The following is an 11,522-nucleotide window of genomic DNA, read 5'->3' on the forward strand; positions in this document are numbered from 1 at the left end:
GTTTCCTGACAATATCCATCCCTCCTAAAAACCTAGACATTGTATTAAAAAAAAGAGACATCACTTTGCCGACAAAGGTCCATATAGTCAAAACTGTGTTTTTTCCAGTAGTCATGTACGGATGTAAGAGTTGGACCACAGTGAAAACTGAGCCCCAAAGAATTGATGCTCTCAAACTGTGGTGCTGGAGAAGACTCTTGAGAGTCCCCTGGACAGCAAAGAGATCAAACTAGTCAATCCTAAAGGAAATCAACCCTGAATATTCATTGCAAGGACTGATGCTGAAGCTGAAGCTCCAATCCTTTGGCCACCTGATGCAAAGAGCTGACTCATGGGAAAATATTATGATGCTGGGAAAGACTGAGAGCAGGAGAAGGGGGTGACAAAGGATGAGATGGTTTAATGGCATCATTGACTCAATGGACATGAGTTTGAGCAAACTCTGGGAGATGGTGAAGGACAGGGAAGCCTGGAGTACTGCAATCCATGGGGTCACAAAGAGTTGGACACAACTGAGTGACTGAACAACAACCTCCTGAAAAACGCCCAGATTTGGATCTCAAGTCCAAGAATCTGCCTCGCTCCACCCCTCCTTGCCGGTGTCACCTACAAACCACTGGTCTTCCTCTCTTTCTTGAACGTTTTGTCTTCTGGATCAACAGCAGCTCTCTCCAACCCACCCCAGTGTGGTGGTGGGGGTTCTGGCCCATCGGCATTTGATTTCCTCTCCTCCCATCAGCTGGTCTCCAGCCAGCCCTGCCCAGCTGCTCCCCAAGGTCTCAGCTTGAACCCTGTCCCTGGCAGCAGCAGGCCTCATTGCTCCACAATCCCCACGCCAAGCCGTCTATTCTCCAGCCCCACAGCGTCTCCCCGCTTCACCCCCTCAGCTTTCACCTTCTGGTTCCACTTGAACCTGTACTTTCTTGGTTCTGTCACCTCTTTACCCCCTTCCTGGTGTCCCAACGCACCTCCTGAACCAGAGCAATTTCCTGATTAAAAGCAATCATCCGTTGCAAGTGCTCTCGACTCCCTGGCCCCCCTCTCCCTTCCTGGTCACTTAGCAAAGCCTCCATCTTTCCCCTACTCAGTCCCTATGTCTTTGGGAGCAGAGCATAGCTGGAGAGGAACACACACCGTACGCTGACGGTCTTACTTTAAATTTATGATCCCTAAACTCAAGTGGGCGTCGGCTGCCAGCTGGCAATCATCCATCATGTCTCTGCTCCATTCATTCTCCTCCTCTCCCCTATGTGTATTTCATACCTCCCTTCCTCTTTAAACCTCCAACACATCCCCTGTACCCTCATCTCCACTGAAAACCTTGCTATCTATCCACTGACAGTGTGGGAAGAATTGAAGTAAACCTTCAGACTCCCATCCCCTCAACTGCCCTCCCACGGCATCTGATTTCAAATTTCCTACCTCTCTCCTGTGCTGTGGGCAGACAGTCCACACTCCTGCCAAGGCCAGCGCACACCCCTCTCACCTACTCAAGGACATAGCCTGGGTGCAACTCTGCTCTCTCCTACATTAGTTTTCCATTCTTTCCTAGTCCACTACTCTTAGCAGACAAACCTGCTGTGATTCCTCCCATCTTAAAAAAAAAAAATGAAAAGGAAAGAAAGATCATTTTGTGTCCCACTTCCTCCTCCAGTTACTTTTATCAACTCTCCTGGAAAGAATTGTCCACCTTCACTCATCCGATTCCTTTCCTCTGTTTGAGTCCACCTGCCATTCTGCTCCACCCAGGATGTTCATGTCAAGGTCCTCCTTGCCTTCCAGAGCGCAGGTCAGTGGGGAGTTCTTAGCTCCCATCTTATTTGACTATCAGCAGCCCCTGGCCATACTGATCCCTGCCTTCCTATTGAAATACTTTCTTTACAAGAATCTGGGACCCCACACCCTGCTGGTTTTCCCCCTTCTCCACTATCTCCTTTGCTGACTCCCCTTCGTTTTACTAACTTCTTGACACTGGAGTCCCCTAGGACTCTACCTGGGCACCTCTTCACTTTTTATCTCTACGCACAGCCGCTTGGTAGTCGCATCCAGATACCCAGCTTTAAACTGACTTTAAATGTAATCTATAGGGGGGCAAATCCCAATTAATACCTCCTCTGAATTCTAAAGCAGGTTCTTCAGAGAAACATTGTATGACATCTCTTATATGTGAAATCTAAAAAGAAATGTTACAAATGTATTTACAAAACAGAAACAGACTCACAAACTTAGAGAAAGAACTTATGGTTGCGGGGGAAGCACTGGGGGAAGGGAGAGTTATGGAGTTTGGGATCAACATGGACACACTGATATATTTAAAATGAATAACCAGCAAGGACCTACTGTATAGCACGTGGAGCTCTGCACAATGTTAAATGGCAGCCAGGATGGGAGGGGAATCTGGGGGAGAATGGATACATGTATATGTATGGCTATGTCCTTTTCCTGTTCACCTGAAACTATCATAGCACTGTTAACTGGCTATATTCCAATACAAAATAAAAAAAAATTTAAAATAAATAAAGCATACTCTTGACATGCTGCTCCCTGTCCTAAGTGCTCCAGTGGCTCTCCTCTGCCTGGAGGATGAAGTCCCCAGCCCTGCCTTTATCTTTTCTTTTCCATCCTCACTGTCAGCCGGTCACTGCCCTGCTGCCTTGCCATCCTCTGATCCTGTGAGCGTGCTGCACCACCCCTGCCCTCCAGCCTCTGCACTTAGTCGTCCCCACCAGGGAGCCCAGCAACCTAGGGACCTCCGCACCCTCTCCCAAAGTGGGGCAGAGGTCCCTCTTAACAGCTCACACCCACCCTGTGCTTGGCCCTGCCAGGGAAATGAGCAGCTCACGCGTCCACCCACAGGACTGCGAGCTCCTTGATGGCAGATGCCGTTCCATCATGGCCGTATCCCAGGGAGGACTCTGCTCACTGCCTACCCGCCAGCCACTCTGTTCTCTCCTGTAATACAACCCTAGTCCTAGTGGAGGGGACAATGCTCCAGCTGCCTCTTCAGCTTCTTTATGGGCAGGGGTGACCATGCCAGCGGTCCTGCCAGTGACGAGTAAGCTGAGCGTTAGAACTTTGCTCTCCAAAAATAACCTCAGCCACTTCTGTTTTCCTTCTCATGATATGAAGCCAAAGATGGCACAGCCATTTATGACCGTGAGTAGTAAGTTGCATGCTAAAGGCAGAGGAACAGAGGGACAGAAGAAAGCTGACCTTGTGGGGCTTCAGGGTCTAAACTCTGGATTCCAGTGATGTGGAAACAAACAAAAATGTCCCTCCTGTTAGGTTAACCTTCTCTAATGGTGTATCTGTGATCCACCAAACACCATCCTAACCAAAACCCATTGCTAGCACTGGCAGAGCTCCTGGTGCTGGGGAGATGGCGTGTGACTGATGAAGGATCAGAGGACTGCACAGCGTTCTCAAACCCACAGCCCACTGTCCAGCCTTCACCTGTGCCCTCCTTTCCTGCCGCTCTCCCAATCCATTCCCGTCTACCCAAATGACAGACTTGAATATGTCTCTGTCACATTCCAGTGGGAATGCCTTCTCTTTAATTTGGCACTGAGCCTTCCCATCTTATGTGCTCCTAGATTTACTAATGTTTATCATCCCTATGCTATTTAATACCTCATGACCGGTACTATAGCCATTCATGGTTGATTTTAACTCACCCACTTAAAGTCCCTAGTGGGTGCATGCTAAGTCCCTTCAGTTGTGTCTGACTCTTTGCAACACCATGGACTATAGCCCATCAGGCTCCTCTGTCCATGGGATTCTCCAGGCAGGAATACTGGAGTGGGTTGCCATGCCCTCCCTCCAGGGGATCTTCCCAACCCAGGGCTCGAACCTGGGTCTCATATGTCTCCTGCATTGGCAGACAGGTTCTTTACTACTAGTGCTACATGGGAAGCCCCAGAGGCCCTAGAGAATAGGTCAATATATTTGTTTGTGTCCCCACGAACAATGCCCTTGATTACCCCACCTCATACAGACCCTAGAACAGTGCCTTATACATCACAGGTAATCAATAAATATTTTTTGGATGCACATTATGACTGCTCAGCAGCCCAACCCACCTCTTCAGGGAGCTCATTCTCAATCGCATCGCCCACATTCCACACCACTCTTTCTGTAACTAGCTCGTGCTGCCTTGTCTTCTTTTTGTTGCCTAGAAATACATGGCAAGTTCAAGTTTGGCAGGAAGAATGTCCAAATCTGTGTCTCTGCTGTCTTCTCCTCATTCCCAAGATACTGTCAGTACCTTGTAGATAGTAGGAGTAAAACACGTGCTGATCAAATGCTTGATTTGGGGTGAAAGCTGGTGATCGCTGCTGGCACTGATGACAGAAGGCTTGGCTCCCTTTCTCTCTGAAGACTTTCCAAACACAGAGGGTGGTTTTCAGAGTCTTGATTCCAGGACCCCATGCAGAGATTCCAGAAGCATTCTAGGGCCTGGCTTTTATTTCTTAAAGCAGATTTCCTAGAGCCCATCCAAGTTCTTGATGGCACAGTTTCTTTCAACCTATCATCCTTCCCATAAGCCTTCTTCCAATCTCTCCTCTCTTTTTTTTCACCCCTCGTTTTTTCTCTCAGCTGATGTCTAGGTACAAAAGAGAGTCCCATCTGGGAGCATGGTATGTCTAGGAATCCATATAGGGGTGGCCCTAAAAATGCAATTCAAGACAAACTTAAACTTCTCATCCTTTAGAGCTAAGGTGATAATCCCCAGGGGACAGAAGCATTTGGCCAGTGAACCTGTGGAAGAATCTGTATCCTTCATTTTTGGAAATATAAGCCCACAGACTGACAGAGCAGCATATCTAAGAGACCATGTGGTTCAGGGTCCCAAACTCAGGTATCACAAGGACCAGAAAGGCGATATAAACGAGCAATGTGGAGTTTAGATGACAAAGAACAACTGATGCCCACTTTTAATATCAGACATTGTCTTTGCCTGGGTTCCCAACGAAGCAGAACCTGAGGCAAAGGCTCACGTGGCATCATTTTATCAGAGGGCACAAGAGTCAGGGGCAGGAGAAGTGAAGCAGAGAAGGACAGAGAGACACTACAAGGATGTGTCATCAAGGTGGCCACTCTCAAGGGCAACTTACATTCCAATCTTATGGAACTGAAGTCGCAAGAAGATGGAAAAACTGTCCAGAGGCAGAGGGAAGATTTTGCCACTAGATTCAATATTCCATTTGTCAAAGGTTGGCTACACCGAGCACTAAGTTCCCTTCCCTTCTGGAGTAACTCATGAGTGCCACAATAGATCCCTCAGCATCCCATGTCTTGATGTTGGTGATGCAGGAGGTGAGAGGAGATAGCAGGCAACACAGACAGGAGACAAGGCTCTCTCAGGTAGGACCCAGTGGAGCCAATGCAGAGCTGCTCACATTGCAGCAGGAAAATGGTTGGGCCATCTGCCTCTGGCCTGACCTGCCTTGACTTTCACATCTAGGACTCAAAATACAAAACAAGACCTCCTTTTTCTGTGAGCAGAAAACCCTCATCTTTTTTTTCTGAAGGGAGAAGTACAAATCCAATCAGTCACAGAGCCCCCTTCAAGAGGGAGCCAGCCATCACTTTAAAGAGACGTAAGGAAAGGTTAGTGAAACAAGCTACAGTCCTCACTGCCTTGTCGGATGCTGAGGCTATAATCAACACTCACCATCTTCTCTCTCCACTCTTCACTGTGGGTTTCCCTTATCCGTGGCCAGCAGTTTGACTAGTCTGGGTTGCTTGCCTTATGGGATCTGACCTTTCATCCTGGGGAGTCTGGGCACCTAATAGCCTTTGTGAGTTATGGTTCTCATTATTATTATTTTTGGTGAATCTTTGTTCATTGATATCCTTTTTACTGAAGTATAATTGCTTTACAATATTGAGTCAGTCTCTGCTGTACAATGAAGTGTATCAGCCATGGTGGTTGTTGTGTTAGTCACTCAGTTGTGCCTGAATCTTTGCGAACCCATAGGCTGTAGCCCATCAGGCTCCTCTGTCCATGGAATTCTCCAGGCAAGAATACTGGAATAGGTTATCATTCCCTTCTCCAGGGGGTCCTCCCGATCCAGGAATTGAACCCAGGTCTCCTGCATTGTAGACAGATTCTTTACCATCTGAGCTATCAGGGAGCTATATGTATTTATTTATCTCCTCCCTCTTAGATCTCCTTCCCACCCCAAGCCCCCACCCCCCATCACACTCCTCTAGGTCATCACAGAGCACTGAGCTGAGTTCCTTGCCTTATATTGCAGCTTTCTGCTAGCTATCTACTTTAACTATAATGAAGTATCACCTCACACCAGTCAGAATGGCCATCATAAAAAAAAATCTATAAGCAGTAAGTGCTGGAGAGGGTGTGGAGAAAAAGGAAATCTTCTTGCACTGTTGATAGGAATGTAAATTGGTACAGCTTCTGTGGAAAACAGCATGGAGGTTCCTTAAAAACCTAAAAATAGAACTAACATATGACCCAGAAATCCCACTACTAATTCAAAAAGACACATGTAACCCAATGTTCATTGCAGTGCTATTTACAACAGCCAGGACTTGAAAACAATCTAAATATCTTTCAGCATAGGAATGGATAAAGAAGGTGTGGGACCTATATACAATGGAATATTGTCATTGTTTTAGAAGCACCAAGAGATGCCCCAAGGAATCTTCTGAGTTCCAGACATCCTTCTCCCCTCTCCCATTGTATAGCAGAACCTCTAGCTCCTGATGGTAACAGAGTTAATAACCCCGCCAACATAGTGACTATTTACTTACTGGTTCACAGACATGAAGAGCCCAGAGTGTCTAGGTAATTACAATTTCAAGTTTAAGTAAGATGCCCTTACTTTGTCCTCTGGCAGAAGCATTTGCACATAGGAACCAGGGCCTCTCACCTGGAAAAGCCTACAAACAGAATAAGGAAGCACAGACTTCTCAAGTGGTTCAATAAGAATAATGTTGTGAGGAGCAATCTAACTTCTACCCCTCGATTTCCAGTTCTGTGTATTCTAGCTATTGGGGACATAGCGTCATAAAAAAAGGCCATTATTTCAGCATATATGGGGCTTCCCAGGTGGTGCTAGTGGTAAAGAACCCACCTGCCGATGCAGGAAACATAAGAGATGCAGGTTGGATCCCTGGGTCAGGAAGATCCCCTGGAGGAGGAAATGGCAACCCACTCCAGTATTCATGCCTGGAGAACTCCATGGACAGAGGAGCCTGGCGGACTACGGTCCATAGGATTGCAAAGAGCTGGACACGACTGAAGCGACTTAGCACAGCACACAGCACATAAGCTGCTTCCTGGAGGATATTACCCCAAGCCTCAGGGTACTGTCCCTAACCGAGGACCTTAGATTAACAAGACATTTCACCACTCTCTTAGACTGGCTGTTTCAGGGTGATGAGTACACAAGACTAGGAATCTCATGACCGTGAACTGGTTGTACACCTTCTTTTATGACTTGGGTTTCTTGGTTTGAGACAATGTCATATAGATCCAGGTAATTTGTGCACCCTCTGAATCTGGTACCAGTGGAGGCTCTGTGGACAGGAAAGGGAGACCAGTGTGCCATCAGCCCACTTCCAGGACTGAAGGGGTCTGATGTCGTCAACCTACTGCCAAGAGGCCAGCTAGTCTCCTTTAGGAACGGTGTGCCATATTAAAGGCTCAGTGTCACTCTCTGCTGCTGTTGGTTTGCATATTCAGTTTTGGCAGTCTTAAGATGAGTCTTGGTAAGAGGGAGCCCATCGCTGTTAGCCACTCCTAGCCTCCATTCCTGCTGCCATCGTCCCTCTGAGTCTGCGCTAGAGTGACTGATGACTGAGGATGGCTGACTTCCTGGGGATGTGTCACCCTTTCCACCTGACTGTGGAGAACCAGCTCTCCTGAGATGCTTCTGGTGAGGTTGATGGGAGACACAGGATCTGTGTGCTTTGTGGCCACTGTAGGCCCATCCGCATCTTGACCAAGAACAAAAGGATGAGAACAGTCCTGGGGGAAGACAACAAATCTGCCCCCACCATGTGAAAATGAACTGCGTTTTGTCCTCCCCATGGATGAGGAAGAAAGCATTTGCTTGATCAACAGCCTCACACGATTGCCAGCAGCCATTTGACCTGCTCTAGTGAAATGACAGCATCTGGCAGGGAAGCTGCAACGAGGGTCGCCACCTGGTTAAGTTTATGCTCGTCCACGGCCATTCCCCATGATCAATTTGGCTTGAGCAGGGCCAGAAGCGTGAGCCGAATGACTCTGTGATGGGGGGCACCAACTCTACAACCTCTAAGTTTTTAATGGTGTCACTAATCTCTGCAGTTTCTCCCAGAATGTGGCAATACTTCTTCTGATTTACTGTCTTGGCTGGCACTGAGCTGGAGGGTAGTTCCAGGGCCTCCCACTTGGTCCATCCTACCATAATGACTCTCATTCACATTTGTGGAACCAAATGTGAGGCTTCTGCCAGCTCCTTGGTATAGCTGTACCGATTATGCATTCAGGGACAGGGAAATGTAACCCCAGGGCTGGCCCATGGATCCTCCGGAAGACAGACTTAGACTAACGCACCTTTGCCACCTGGGTTCCAAGAAGCCCCCTCGCTAGCTGGAAGCCCACGACGGCAGGTTGGATCCTTTGCTGTCAGTGTGAGGTCAGCGCCTGTATCTAACAGTCCTTAGACATGCAGGTACTGTCCCTCCTTCCATGCGTAGTGCTAAGTTGCTTCAATCATGTCCAACTCTGTGCGACCCTGTGGACTGTACTTGCTAAGCTCCTCTGTCCATGGGATTCTCCAGGCAGGAATACTGGAGTGGGTTGCCATGCCCTCCTCCAGGGGATCTTCCCTACCCAGCGATCAAACCCATGTCTCTCATGTCTCCTGCATTGTCAGGCAGGTTCTTTATCACTGGCACCACTTGGGAAGCCCTCACACATAGCTGTCCTAGCAAGTACCTGCAGCTCATTTGAGAAAGGATTGTGTATGTGCGTGCGTACTCAGTTGCTCAGTCACGTCAGACTCTTTGTGACCCCATGGACTGCAGCCCACCAGGTTCCTCAATCCATGGGACTTCCCAGGCAAGAACACTGGAGTGGGTTGCTATATCCCTCTCCAGGGGATCTTCCCCACCCAGGGACCGAACCTGTATCTCTTGCATCTCCTGCATCAGCAGAGGGATTCTTTACCACTGAGCCATCTGGGAAGCCCAAGAAAGGATGGGAGGATATTTGTCATCTAGATTGTGGGTGCCTTGTATGGGTCTTTCTTAAGAGGACCCACTTCCCTTTCTATCAATGGACGCTGGGTCTGTGATCAAACTCACATCTGGAAACCACGTGAAGACCTGATGTCATCCTTCTTCTCACCATTTCTTACTGTTTTAAAAACCAAACGAGTTAAGCAATGCCCTCCCTGGCTAGCCATCTTCTCTCCCGTGGCTGATGGGCCGTGGCTAAGAACCCCTGCAGGTCCAGGTTCCCCGGTTGCTACTGTCGTCTGGCTGCCCGCGTGCCTCTCCTGCTGAAGTGCCACCACCTGGCCTCTGCTGGCCCAGAGCCCTGTCAGGCCCATTGGGAACGGGGAGGCTGGTTCCACTGTCAGCCCCAGCCTGCTGAGGGAAGCCACTATGCACTTCTTCTCTTTCGCCTTCATCTTACCAAAGCATTCCCTATTATTGCTTTTGTGAGTGCAGGTTCCTCTGGGCATCCCTGGAGAAAACAACTGTGTTCATTTCTTAGGGCTGCCATAAAAAGCACCACAACTGGGGGGCTTGAAACAAGAGAGATTTATTCTCTCAGTCCTAGAGGCCAGAAGTCTGGAATTAAGGTGTTGGCAGGGCCAGGCTCCCTCCAAAGGGCCCAGGTGAGGATTCTTCTTGGCCTCTTCCAGGTCTGTGGATTGTGGCCACACGACTCTAAGCTCTGCCTTCGCTTTCCGTGTGTCCTCTCCTTTTCTTATAAGGGCATCGGTTATATTAGGGGTCCACCTAATGACCTCATTTTGATTTAATTACATCTGCAAAGACCCTATTTCCACACAAGGCCCCTATGTCATACCCACAGGTGCTGGGAGTTAGGGCCTCAACGTGTCTTTTGGGGACACAGTTCAACGTATAAGCAACAGTCATCTGGTACGTTCCCAGGGCCTGCATAGAAAACCCATTCTAAAAACCTCCCCCTCCAGGGACTTCCCTGGTGGTTCAGTGGTTCAGACACCATGTTTCCACTGCAGGCAGTACAGTTCAAATCCCAGCTGGGGGACTGAGATCCAACAGGCCATGGCGTGCAGCAAAAATAATTAAAAATAAAAAAAAATCTCCCTTTCGTGAACCTTCCAACCCCTCTTCAATACTGTGCTGAGGAAGTTCTGGCATTTCTCCTCATTTGCCTAGCCCATTGTCATGTTGTTATTGTTTAGTTGCTAAGTTGTATCTTTGCAATTCCCATGGACTATAGCCTGCCAGGCCCTTCTGTCCATGGGATTTTCCAGGCAAGAATACTGGAGTAGGTTGCTATTTCCTCCTCCAGGGGATCTTCCCCACACAGAGATTAAAACCAAGTCTCCTGCATAAGCAGGCTGATTCTTTACCACTGAGCCACCAGGCAAAGGGAAAGTGTCACTTTGGCCCATCCCATTGTCATGACCAAGTTCTAAGAAGCCAACCCATCACACTGTTAGGACCAACTGCCTCCTAATGTTTGCTCCTTAATCCAGGGTGAGTGTTTTCATGTCAGTGAGTTTTTCTTTGGAGCCTGCTCTCCCCTCCTCCCTCCTACCTATCCTGGGCTCCCCTAGTCCTGGAGGCTCCCAGGGCAGGGCCTGCCATTCCTTCCCAATACAAGCCATTTCCTTCTGAAACAGGGTTGTACTTTCCAGTTCAAGCTGCTCTGAGACTTGAGTTCGGCCAGTGGCCTGGAGGTAACAAACGGTGGCGGTGGGGCAGGTTTGAGGAAAAGAATCATCTGGGAGACACTTGCCTCGGGGGAGTCACTGCAGTTCTCCAGGGGAGGCTTCCCTCTCTGTCAAGGGGAAGGTGACTGCATCTGTCAGCCTGAAGTGTCCAGGGACCCCAAGATTTTAGATTCTCAGTCTCACCCACACATTCATTCCCATCCCAGGTTTCCAGGTCCTAGTCAGTGGCAAGAGCCTAACATTTCTTGTATTCAAGGCTTTCAAAATGCAGCTGACAAAAAGCAACATCCTCCATAATCATCGGGGCTTCCCCAATAGCTCAGCAGTGAAGAATCTGCCTGCCAATCAGGAGGCACAGGAGACGTGGGTTCAACCCGAGTCAGGAAGATCCCCTGGAGAAGGCACCCAGGGCACCCCACTCCAGTATTTTTGCCTGGGAAATCCCATGGACAGCGGAGCCTGGCAGGCTACAGTCCAAGGGGTGGCAAAGAGTCGAACATGATTGAGCAGGCATGAACGCTCCACAATCATTACAATCACCTGTTCAGACACCATGGTCACTGCGTACCGCAAGATCTCACCTTTCACCTGCACCTCTGCCCAGGGTTCCAC

This window comes from Bos javanicus, chromosome 15 (genome assembly GCF_032452875.1).
Source record: "Bos javanicus breed banteng chromosome 15, ARS-OSU_banteng_1.0, whole genome shotgun sequence".
NCBI classification, from domain to species: Eukaryota; Metazoa; Chordata; class Mammalia; order Artiodactyla; family Bovidae; genus Bos; species Bos javanicus.